Source organism: Sminthopsis crassicaudata, chromosome 2 (genome assembly GCF_048593235.1).
Source record: "Sminthopsis crassicaudata isolate SCR6 chromosome 2, ASM4859323v1, whole genome shotgun sequence".
NCBI classification, from domain to species: Eukaryota; Metazoa; Chordata; class Mammalia; order Dasyuromorphia; family Dasyuridae; genus Sminthopsis; species Sminthopsis crassicaudata.
Window position 1 is genome coordinate 418,110,169 of NC_133618.1, and position 12,064 is coordinate 418,122,232.

Consider the following 12,064-nt stretch of genomic DNA (forward strand, 5'->3'; position numbering starts at 1 on the left):
TCTAAGGGCAGTTCAAATCTGGTCTCAGACACTTAAAACTTCCTAGCTGGATGACCCCAGACAAGTCACTTAACCTCAATTGCCTCAGCAAAAGAAGAAGAAGAAGGATGATGAGGAGAAGGAGATGGAGAAGGAGAAGGAGAAGGAGAAGGAGAAAGAGAAGGATGAGGAGGAAGAGGAGGAGGAGAAAGAAGAATAAGAAATGATCTAGATGAGGATCCATTGAAAAAGACTAAGAAGAAGCAGTCAGATAGTCACATAGGTTGGAAAAGAACTAGGAGAGAGTGAAAATCTAAAAAGAAGAGACCAACAACAGAGAGAATGATCAATAGTGTAAGGGGACAGAGAGGTCAAGGACAATAAAGACTTAGGAAAAGTTATTGGATTTGGCAATAAAAAGATCACTAGTAACTTTGGAGATTAACAGTTTCAGTCATGCACTAATGAAATTTAAAGCAGGATTTTATGGGATTAAAAAAAAAATAAGGGAGTACCTTTCATCATTGGAAAGATTATTTTTGTAAGGGATGTTCCTCCACCAGAATCACTAGGATTGCTCTTTGTTAGGAGTTTTGCTCCACTCTGGTCACTTAGTTTTTCATCAGAGAGCAAATTATTTTTATTATTATTTTTAAAATTAATTTATTTTTAATACGCATTTTTTAATGAATTATGTTTGAGAGAATAAAATCAGAACAAAAGGGAAAAATCATCGGAGAGGAAAAAAATAGAACAAAAAGTGTAGCATGTGTTGATTTACATTCAACCTTCATAATTCTTTTTTGGATGCAGATGGAATTTTCTGTCCAAATTCTATTAGGAGTGTTTTGGATCACTGAAGCACTGAAGAAGAACCAAATCTTTCAGAGTTGATCATCACATATTCTTGCTGTTATTAGGTATAACGTATTCCTGGTTCTGATTGTTCTACTCAGCATCAGTACATTTAAAGCTTTACAAGCCTTTCTAAAATCAGCTTGTTCATATTTTTATAGAAAAATAATGTTCCATTGCTTTCATATAACCATAACTTATTTAGCTATTCCCCAATTAATGGGCATCTACTCATTTTCTAATTCTTTGTTACCACAAAAAGAGCTGCTACAAACATTTTGGCACATGTGGTCCTTTTCCCCTTATTTTCAATTTCCTTGCAATACAGACCCAGTATTGGCACTGCTGGGCCAAAGTGAACACACAGTTTTTAGCCCTTTGGACAAAGTTCCAGATTGTTCTTCAGAATTTCATAATTCCACCAACAATGCATTAGTGTCCCAATGTTCCTACATCCTCTCCAAGATTTATTATTATCTTTTCCTGTCATCTTAGCCAATCTAAGAGATGTGAGATGGTACTCAGAGTTGTTTTAATTTGCGTTTCTTTAATCATTAGTGATTTAGAGCATTTTTTCATATGACTATAGATGGCTTTTATTTCATCATCTGAAAATTGTCCATATGTTTATCAATTGGGGAATGACTCGTATTCTTATAAATTTGAGATATATATATATATATATATATATGACATATATATATATGAAATGAGATGCTTAGCAGAAATACTAGCCACAAGGATTTTTTCCAAGTTTATACTTCCCTTTTAATCCTATTTCTATTGGTTTTGTTTATGTAAAACCTTTTTAATTAAATGTAACCAAAGTTGTCTGTTTTGTCTTTTATACTGTTCTCTAGCTCTTCTTTGATCATAAATTCTTCCCATTTCCAAACATCTGATAGCAAATTATCCCTTGCTCTGCTAATTTGTTTATGGTATCATCCTTTATGCCCAAATCATGTGTCCATTTTGACCTTGTTTTGGTTTGGAGTGTGAGATGTAGGTCTATGCTGAGTTTCTGACATATTTTTTAGTTTTCCCAAAATTTTTTGTCATATAATGAGTTCTTATTCCAGAAACTGGAATTTGGGGGTTTATGAAATACTACATTATTATAGGCTTTGATTATTGTGTCATGTGCATTTAATCCATTCTATTGATTCACTACTCTTGTTTCTTAGTACCAAATAATTTTGATAACTGCTGCTTTATAATATAGTTTTAGGTTTAGTACTGCTAAGCCACCATCCTTTGTATTTTTTTCCATCTTGATATCTTGACTTTTTGTTCTTCCCGATTAATTTTGTTATCTAGTTCTATAAAATAATTTTTGGCAGTTTGATTTGTATAGCACTGAACAAGTTTAGCAATTTATGTAGAATTGTTATTTTTATTATATTGGCTCAGCCTACCCCATGAACAATTGATATTTTTCCTGTTTAGATCTGGTTTTAATTGTGTGAGAAATGTTTTGTAATTGTGTTTATTTAATTCTTACGTTTTTCTTGGCAGGCCTCAAGTATTTTATTTTTTCTATAGTAATTTAAAACGGAATCACTTTATTTCTTGCTGATGGGATTTGTCAGTATTATATAGAAATGCTAATGATTTGTGTGGGTTTATTTTATATCCTGCAACTTTGTTAAAGTTGTGAATTTTTTCGGGTAGGTTTTTGGATAATTTTCTAACATTCTCTAAATATATCATTCTATTATCTGCAAATAGTGATAATTTTATTTTCTCATTGCCTATTCTAATTCTTTAATTTTTTTTTGTTTTTACTGCTAAAGCCAACATTTCTATTATAATGTTGAATAATAGTGATGAAGTGATGATAAGGAGTATCATTGTTTCACTCCTGATCTTATTGGTAATGCATCAATCTTCTCTCCATTACAAATAATACTTGCTGCTTATTTTTAAGGAAAGCTCCCTATCCCTAATGTCTCTTGTGCTTTAATAGGAATGGTTGCTATATTTTGTCAAAAAGTTTTTTTTTTTTTTTTTCCTGCATCTATTGAGATTATCATATGATTTCTGTTGGCTTTGTTATTGATATATCGGCTGATTATGGTAACAATAAACTAATGAACCAGCCCTTCCATTCCTGGTATAAATTCTACGTAGTCATATCGTATTATCCTGTTGATAAGTTTCTATAATCTCTTTTCTAATATTATATTACATTTTTTGCATCAATATTCATTAAGGAGATCGGCCTGTGGTTTTCTTTCTCTGTTTTAGCTCTTCCTAGTTTAGGTACCAATACCATATTTGTGCCTTAGAAGGAATTTGGCAATAATCCTTCTTTTCCTATTGTTTTTCAAATAGTTTATATAGTATTGGAATTAATTGTTCTTTAAGTGTTTGGTAGAATTCACTTATGAATCCATATGACCTTGGTGATTTTTTTCTTAGGGAGTTCATTAATGACTTGTTTAATTTCTTTTTCTGAAATGGGACTATTTAAATAATGTATTTCCTCTTCTGTTAATCTGGCAATATATATTTTAGTAAATATTCATTCACTTCAGTTAGATTGTTGGATTTGCTGCCAGATAATTGGGCAAAATAACTCCTAATTATTGCTTTAATGTCTTTTTCATTGGTGGTAAGTTCACCCTTTTTATTTTTGAGGTTAATTATTTGGTTTTTTCCTTTTCTTTTTCTAATCAAATTAACCAAAGTTGATCTATTTTGTTTTTTTCACAAAAACAACTCTATGTTTTATTAATTACTTCAATAGTTTTCTTAATTTCAATTTTATTAATTTCTTCTTGAATTCCAGAATTTATAATTTGGTATTTTATTGGGCGGGTTAAGTTTGTTCTTTGTCTAGCTTTTCAGTTGCATGCCTAGTGAGACAATTCTTACCTGGAAAACTATTATGATGAGGATTAGCTTAGTCTTACTACCTTCAGTCAGGTAGAATGGAGTAGCTATTTTTTTTTTTCTTTAAAAGGACAGATGGACAAGTCTTTCATTGTAGTCATCATATCCAGCTAATAAGAGCCACACAGTGTCCCTAGAGTAAGATTAAGTCTCTCGATTTTAATCTCTCTGGACTAGAAATCAAAGTCCTATTTTAGAGACACTTTATCTAGCTTACAGCTCCTATGGTTTGATACTCCCATGATGTTTTTAAGCTTACTAGCAGATGAACTTATAGAAAAAATAGGTCAAAGAGGAAAGATTAGTGTTCTCTACACATTTATTCTTATTCCTATCTTTGTCAGTGGCAAAGACCTATGACTTAGGAGGCAGTATTTTAGCCATGAAAAGATCTCTGACCCACTACATCTATATTTCCCTTGCCAAGATATCAGAAGAAGTAAAAGTAACAGAATTCTGGGAAAGATGATTTAATGGGAACATCTCCCTGAAAAGTTTAGACAACAATCAAAACTTTTGGGACTTCCATGGTCATAACTGAAGTTGTTTTTATCTCCAGCTGGCCAAATTTTCTCTAAAGGAGAAGGAATGTAAAAAAAAAAAAAAAAAAGTCATTGAGACCTACTTCCCCTTAAAAAATCAAAGCAGCACCTGACCTCCCTTAGCTCATTGGCCAAAATATCACCATCAAAAGAATAGTGTTCATTATTCCAGATAAAAACATCTTAAGGGATTGTCTTCAGGAAGTGTGACAAGTAAAGCATGAGAAGGTGCCTGTTTTAGATCAGAAGTAGGAGTGGTATTTTCATGGTTGTTATCATGGGTAATAATATTCTATTTAAAGAGGGTAAACAAAGAAGTTTCAAGTTTGAAAAATCAGATTTATTTTAATATGAGATTTTCAATCCTGTGCACGTGCACACATTCACTCTCATTCTCTCTCCTTTTCTGTCTCTGCCCTACTATATAAAAGGATTGATGTAGGTAATAAACCTGACCTAGTTCCTAGTTTTAAAACTGCATCTGTCAGTAACTTGTTAAGGAGTTTGATCTCTGATGAGCTAATCAAGGCTTATGCTATTGCCCCAATAGGGCACACATGGTGTCATAAAAACACTTCACCCTATTACTTTGTAAATTGGAATAAAAAGTCACCCGGAGCCTGTCAGCACAAATGCTTCCTTCTTGAGCTCTCTTACTTGAAGAGTCTTATCTCTCCCTATGACATGGGACCAACCCAAAGAACAGGGCACCTGAAGCGCCATTATCCTCTCACTTTCTTAGACTAAAACACACAGAGAAATTCCCCAGCCCCAACTGATCAGAATAAGAGAAGAGAGTGTGTGAACTCTTCTTTTTTCTTTCTTTCCTTTTTTTAACATCCAAGAAAAAGGAAGCATATCTTGCTAGATTGTCAGCAGCTTACGGCAAAAAAGGAACTACTTTAATTGGCCCATTTGGATGCATGACACACATCACTTCTTAAACAGAAAGAAGTGTCCCCATGCAAGTGCCGCTTTCATTTATGACTAGAAAAGCAGAGTTCAGCCGCTGGAATATATTGTTGGGCTAACTGGGATTCTGTAGCTGTGCTGACTCCTCAATTGTGATTAAACCAAATGTTGTAGGATGGAATTTGAAGACAGGCAATATGCCATAATATGTAGAAAATTAACATGTACCATTTTTTTAAACACTGATAAGTAAAAGGAGAAATCATAATTCCTAACCAAGATATCTATTAAGAAAATAAATTATTTGTCTAGGTATAAAAATAACGTGTAATGATCAGATTCTTGCAGAAGTGGGGAGAGCATTAGAGTAAAATGAGTTTAACTGTAGTAGTTTCAAGATTGTTCAAAAGAATTTGTATGATTAGTTGAAAGAGAAAGATCCTTACCTTTCTCCTACCATCTTCTATTTTCTTCCTTCTATTTGGTTGTCAGCTCTAAATAGCAACAAGCCTTACTTTCAGCTTCATAAGTATCCAGAGAGACCTTTAGACAGCAAGTCACTATTACAGTTTAGAAGATTCTGCTAATTGTTAAAGGTGAAGTGTCAAAATTGTTAGCAGTGAGAAAATTAATGCTAACCTTTAGCACTTTACTCCTGGATCCCAAGTCTTGAAATAGAGTCATAAGCTGTATCCTTGGTTCTGGACTTAAATGTTTATACCTCAGGCAAAAGAACAAGCTTTAGGCTTGGATGAGATTTTGTTCCCTTTCTTTTCTTACATCTATATACTTAACTTATAACTGGGAAAAACAATCAAATAGGAACTCATAGAGAGATATTAATAGTAAATCATATTGCTTGTCATTATTGTTGATTTATATCTTTCATATCTTAGCCTTTATCACCCTATTCTGAGATTTAGGGCAGAAATGTCGGAATTATTTGGCATTTCTCACTCCATCTCATTTTTACAGATGTTTGCCCTGAGGCAAACAGGGTAAAGTGACTAGCCCAGGGTCATACCAGCTAGTAAGGTTCTGAAGCCAGGATTTAGGAACTCAGGAAGATGAATCCTCCTGATTCCAAAACTAACGCTCTATCCATTGCATTATCTAGCTGACCTTCACAAAATCTTTTTTTAATTTCATTGTTATATCTTTTTAAAAAATATCTTAACAGGAAACATAAAGAGAAATCCAATTCTTTTGGCCAAATATTAATTGATTACTTACTATCTATGTGAGTCTAAGAAAGTGAGAGGATAATGGTGCTTCAGGTTCCCTGTTCTTTGGCACGGTTAGGAATGAAGAAACATAATCTTTTATTGTTTGCTGCCAACTCCTACTCCCAGTTTCATGCCAAATTTATTTTGGTAAATGATTAATGACTTTTGGTCTTTATATCATTGCCATTTCTGAATATGTTTCCCTTATTCCCTTAAACAGGAAGGCTTCCTTTGTTCAAATAAAATGGCGGAGGAGGGAAACAATTAAGCCAAACTATCTCACACATTGTTAACATCTAAGGCATCTTTCTATACCTGTAGTCCTTCACTTCTCCAATATAAATTTCATCTCTTCTGTTGAGATGAGACTGATTACTATATCTGCATTGCTTAGCTAATAGTTTTAATTATGGTTCACGAGTCAACACAAATAACATTCTAGTCCTATCATAATAGTAATAATTAAAAGTTAAAATGGGTTAAATTTAACAAAATAACCATATTCCCATTGTTCCCTCTCAAAATATCTGTGGAGAGCTGTAGCTAATTTGGTATAACCCCAGTCCTAAAAAACAGTGGTCAACCGAGGTTCTCCCAGGAAGGTCTGAGACTTTGGAGAGAGAGAGTTGTGTAAAAAATTGCTGTCAGACAGTTTTCTGTAACAAATCTTAAATATCAATCAGTTCTTGATTAGATTAGGCCTTGAAGCTTAGCAGTTCCAGAGAAGAGGAGCAGCACACTTTGGGAAAATTAGATTTATTAATGAGAAGTTTTTGAAATAAAATATGCTCAAGGATTTGAGCAAGAAAACAAGGGAAAGCCTACCATATGGGAAAGCAAGAAGAAAAACCACCAGTTCCTAGAGGTTCTCAGCTTCAAGTTGAATTAGGAAGCTATTCAGGATTTTTTTTTATTTTTATTTTTGCAACTTTTGCAACTGAATGTAGTTTTTTTTTTTTTTTTTTTTTCCTGGTCTTCTTCTATACTACATGAATGCTAAGGGGCTGCTAACAGAAAGGGAGCTCAGAAGTGATAGTATTTTCACCCATGCAATATTTTTCCTTCCATTATTAACTGATAAGTGACAGTAGCTAACTAAAAGCATAAACAAATTGTTGAGATAGTTCACCTTTTCTCTGCTTCCAATAGGATGCCCTTTCTTAGGAATAATTGTTACTTTGAGTGTCAGTATCTCTTATGGGATCTGCATCCTCTTAGATACTTATTAAAAATGGAGTCTTCTGAATGGAGTCCTTTGCTTTCAGGTAATGCTTATTGATTGATTGATTGATGATTGATTTAATTTGATTTGTTAATGATAGACCCAGAGAGAGCCTTTCACAATCTATTTAACTTAGTTCACATTAATATTACATTCTATTCCAAGTTTTAGCCATGGGATGATGTTTTAAAGGAGTTCATTCCAATACCAGAGTTCTGCCAAATTCTATGACAAGGACAAGCTTAAAGAGACTTCCTTCTCAAGTATACTAGAGTTAACTCTTACCATAAACAATAAGTATTCACTTGTTTGTATTTGCAATATAGGATTTTCCATTAATTAGTATTTTGTTATACAACTGTCTTGAGATACCATACAGATTTCATCTTGCTGAATAAAGACCAAAGCTAAAGATAGAAAAGCCAAGACAAATAAAGTGTGTCACATAAGCTAGGGCCTGGCTTAGTGACTGCCTGTTACATCTTAATTTTTCCTTTGAGACTCTTCTAACTTATTCATCTCAAAATGCCCAATGTTCAATGAACTGAGGAGAGTTATTTCTTAATCTTTGACATTTATTTGTACAATATAGAACACAAAGATATATTTAATTATTGCTATATAGAGTATCATATTATCATTAATTATCACTACAGAATGGTAGCAATATCAAATGATGCTAGCAATCAAGAGACTTTATACAATAGCATGATTGCATCTGTTCATATTAACAGAGAAGCACAGAAAAATCAGAACAGTGTCTGATTTATCTGCTAAAACTGTCTGTGCAAAATATTGTATCTAACACTTTTAATATCTTGCAGTAACTTTGATCTGATTAAAGTCCAAAGAAACATAACCACAGATGCAAATGTTCTGGTGCCTCTGAAATTAAATATCTCTATATTTCTGCGAACTGAATAGCTGGAATCCTACTAAAGCTGAAGTGATTATAGGCACAGTATAAACTTATGATAGGAGGCTATCGAAATCTCTGAGGCCGCAGGTGCAGGATTATAGCAAAACCCCACTGAAACATTCAGTATTCTGTCTAAATACCCCAGTACAAAATTAATTAGGCAGTTGATCACATAATAAAACTATGATGGATGATCTAATGGAAACTAGCAGCCCAGAGTCAATAACAAACTTGATTCCCTTATTAGATGCATTTGGTTTTCAATTCTGCCATTTACAACACTGTGCTTAATAGAAGATAAAAAAGGAGGGAAATTTCTATTTTGAAAATGAGAACTCAGTTACAGTATTTATCTCTGCTGGAAACTATAATATGTAAGCAATGTAGAATTTGTAGATAGACATATCTGCAAGTAATTCTCTAAGATACTTGGCTGAAAAGCACATCAAAGCACAGAGAAATAATGAGACAGGCTCCAGCTGTTGGATTCCTAGGGCTTTTGATTTGTGCTCCACTAGAAACTCCAGGTTTTGATCCTATGTTGATTATTTCCATGGTACTGAAGTTGATTTGTGCATTATTTAAAAATAGGCAGTAGACAGCAAACAAGGAAGAGTTTGCAAACTGCCTCTTAAAGGACATTTTGTTTCTGTCTTGTCAGTTATTGCTTCCCATTTGGGGGCTCGGTTGATCCACAATGCTACCTTTTCTATCTGGAGACAGTCAGAACATGTGTAATGAACAGTTTTTAAAGCAAAACCTAAATCAGATTGTTGCTAATACAACTGTAAGATGCTAGATCTGAGGGTTTGGAATTGTCATATGGAACAAATTGGGTGACAATTTCATAGGATGAGGAAGAACTATGGAAATGATCACAGGTGTGTAACTCAGCTGCCCTGAGCAGAATTTAAATCTTCATTTAGGGAAACCTAACATCATATGGAAGATGTCATTTTAAAAGCAGTTACATTATGCTAGGGTCCCTCTGTCTCCTGACCTAGGTCTCCTTTTGGATTTGTTGTTTCAAAGCAATAGTGACACCTCCAAAAAAAAAACACTTTGAAGAAAGTTTATATAATCTACTTTAAAAAAGGGTAATGTCCTTTAAAATCATCTGGGAAAATACATAATCCTTTAGATATTTAGTGACATAATCTTCTGCTTCTCTCCACTCCTGGGATAGATTAAAACTACAGGCAGAATTACATAATTATTGATACTTGTTGAGAAATATTTCCCTCAAACATGGGGCAATATGCTGCTATACATTCAATTTCAGATTTTCTTTCCATTTCAGATTGCTATTGTTTTATTTCACTGTTAGCTACAACCACTGATGTTTAGGTTAAGAAACAGCAGAGAGAAGTTGTACACATTCTGTTTACTTCTGCTATGAAGTATAAAAAGATAAACTTATTTAGGAAGTGGTTATTATTTAGTTGCTTAGTGAATTCACTTTCAAGTCAACATCATCTTTCTAATTTTATTGGTTCTCTTTAACAATGAAACACAAATAACACAATCTGTGATAAATGTAAATGTTTTACTTCCTCTTGTTTTCAAATGGCAATGAAGTGATGAAATAAATAGAAAACATGACTCAAAAGATCTGTGTTTGAATGATTCTCAAATTTACTAGATGTTACTCTGAACAAGCCACTTAATTTCTTTGTGAGTAAATTTCCTCATCTGTAAAATGGGACTAAGTATCACAATACTATATTCAAATGAGTTAACATATATAAAACATGTAGCAAAACTTAGTGTTATATGAATGCTAATCACCACTTTCATTATTATTATTATTATTATTATTAATTATTATTATTATTATTATGTTTTCAGCAAGTAATAGCTATGCTCACTAAAGCATGCATCCAAATTTAAGCATGGTACCTTCTGAATTAGTGAGACTTTATCCAAGATTAAATTTATTGGTTAAAACTCACAGTTCACCAGTCTGTTCCCTTTTGAAGTAATGCTTTCCTCTGTTCCCTTATCACATAGCAGTTCTGTGAGCCACAATGGGCTTCTGTTTCTGTATAATTTTTGCTATTATGTTTCTGGGCTGTTAGGTAGGGCAGTGGTTAGAGTGGTGGGCCTGAAGTCAGGAAAGCTCATCTTCCTGAATTCAAATCTGTCTTCAAACACTTACTAGCTATGTGATCTTGGACAAGTCATTTAACCCTATTTGCCTCAGTTTTTTCATCTGCACAATAAGCTGGAGATGCCAAACTACTGAAATATCTTTGTCAAGAAAACCCCAAAGCAATTTCAGGACTCAGGCATGACTAGTAAACTACTAAAAGGACAAAAATTGAACTTTTATTTTTAAGTTCTACATTATTATTCATTTGTTATTACTTATGAAGAACTTGTTGTGTAACCAGGATTCCATTATTTAGTACCATAATATAGAGAACATTCAGTGGTAGCCAAACCAGATTATAAAAGCCTCAAATTCATATCATATAAGCATTATTATTTGAAGGATCTTGAAATGTTTAGTGTGAAGAAAAGACTTTAAGGATAAGAAATGAATACTATAGTTGGCTGATTTCAGTGCTAGTGGGGAAAGAATTAAAGATATACTATTTGAACAGAGAGACACATTTAGACTTCACATAGGGAAAATTCCCCTAAAAACTTGAGCTATTTCAAAGTGGAACAGACTGCCTCAATCATAAGTCTTACATAAGTGCTATTTTTTCTATTTTTCTAATGTAGATTTTCCAATTACTTGTAAAGGGTTTTCAACATTCATTTTTGTAAGGTTTTGAGTTCTGAATTTTTTTCTCCCTTACTAACTTATCTTCCCCTCCCCAAGACAGCAAGCAATCTGTTATAGGTTATACATATACAATCATTTTTGTTCCATATGAGTCATATTGAGAAAGAAAAATCAGAATAAAAGATAAAAATTATGAGGAAAAAACAAAAAGAAAAAGAAAAGATGAAGAGTATAATCCAATCCACATTTAGTCTCCAAAGTTCTTTCTCTGAGTATAAATACCATTTTCCCTCCAAAGTCTATTGGAGTTGCTGAGAAGAGCTAAGTCTTTCATCAGTCATTTATCTATCTCTCCCTGCATCTACTAGGTATGATTACTGATCATCATAAAACCTTGCTGTTATAATGCACAATGTTTTCCGATTCTGCTTTCTTCACTCAACATCAGTTAATAGAAGTCTTTTCAGGCTTTTCTGAAATCAAGGCTGATTCATCATTTCTTATATGAGTAATATTCCATTATATTTAAATATCATAACTTATTAAGTCATTTACCAATTGATGGACATTCACTCAATTCCCATTTTCTTGACATCACAAAAAAGCTGCTACAAATATTTTTGCACAAGTGAGTACTTTTCTTTCTTTTATGATTTCCTTGGGATATAGACCCAATAGTGGCACTGCTGGATTAAAGGGTATATATATAGTTTGATAGTCCTTTTGGTGTAGTTCTAAATCATTCTCCAGAATAGTTGAATCAATTCACAACTCCACTAA

General features: G+C 33.1%; 1 pseudogene; it reads left to right on the plus strand.

Moving 5' to 3' along the window:
• Positions 1-6,448: 6,448 nt before the first annotated feature.
• The window catches only part of LOC141552880 (bcl-2-associated transcription factor 1 pseudogene), a 122,014-nt pseudogene continuing 116,398 nt past the window's right edge, over positions 6,449-12,064 (plus strand).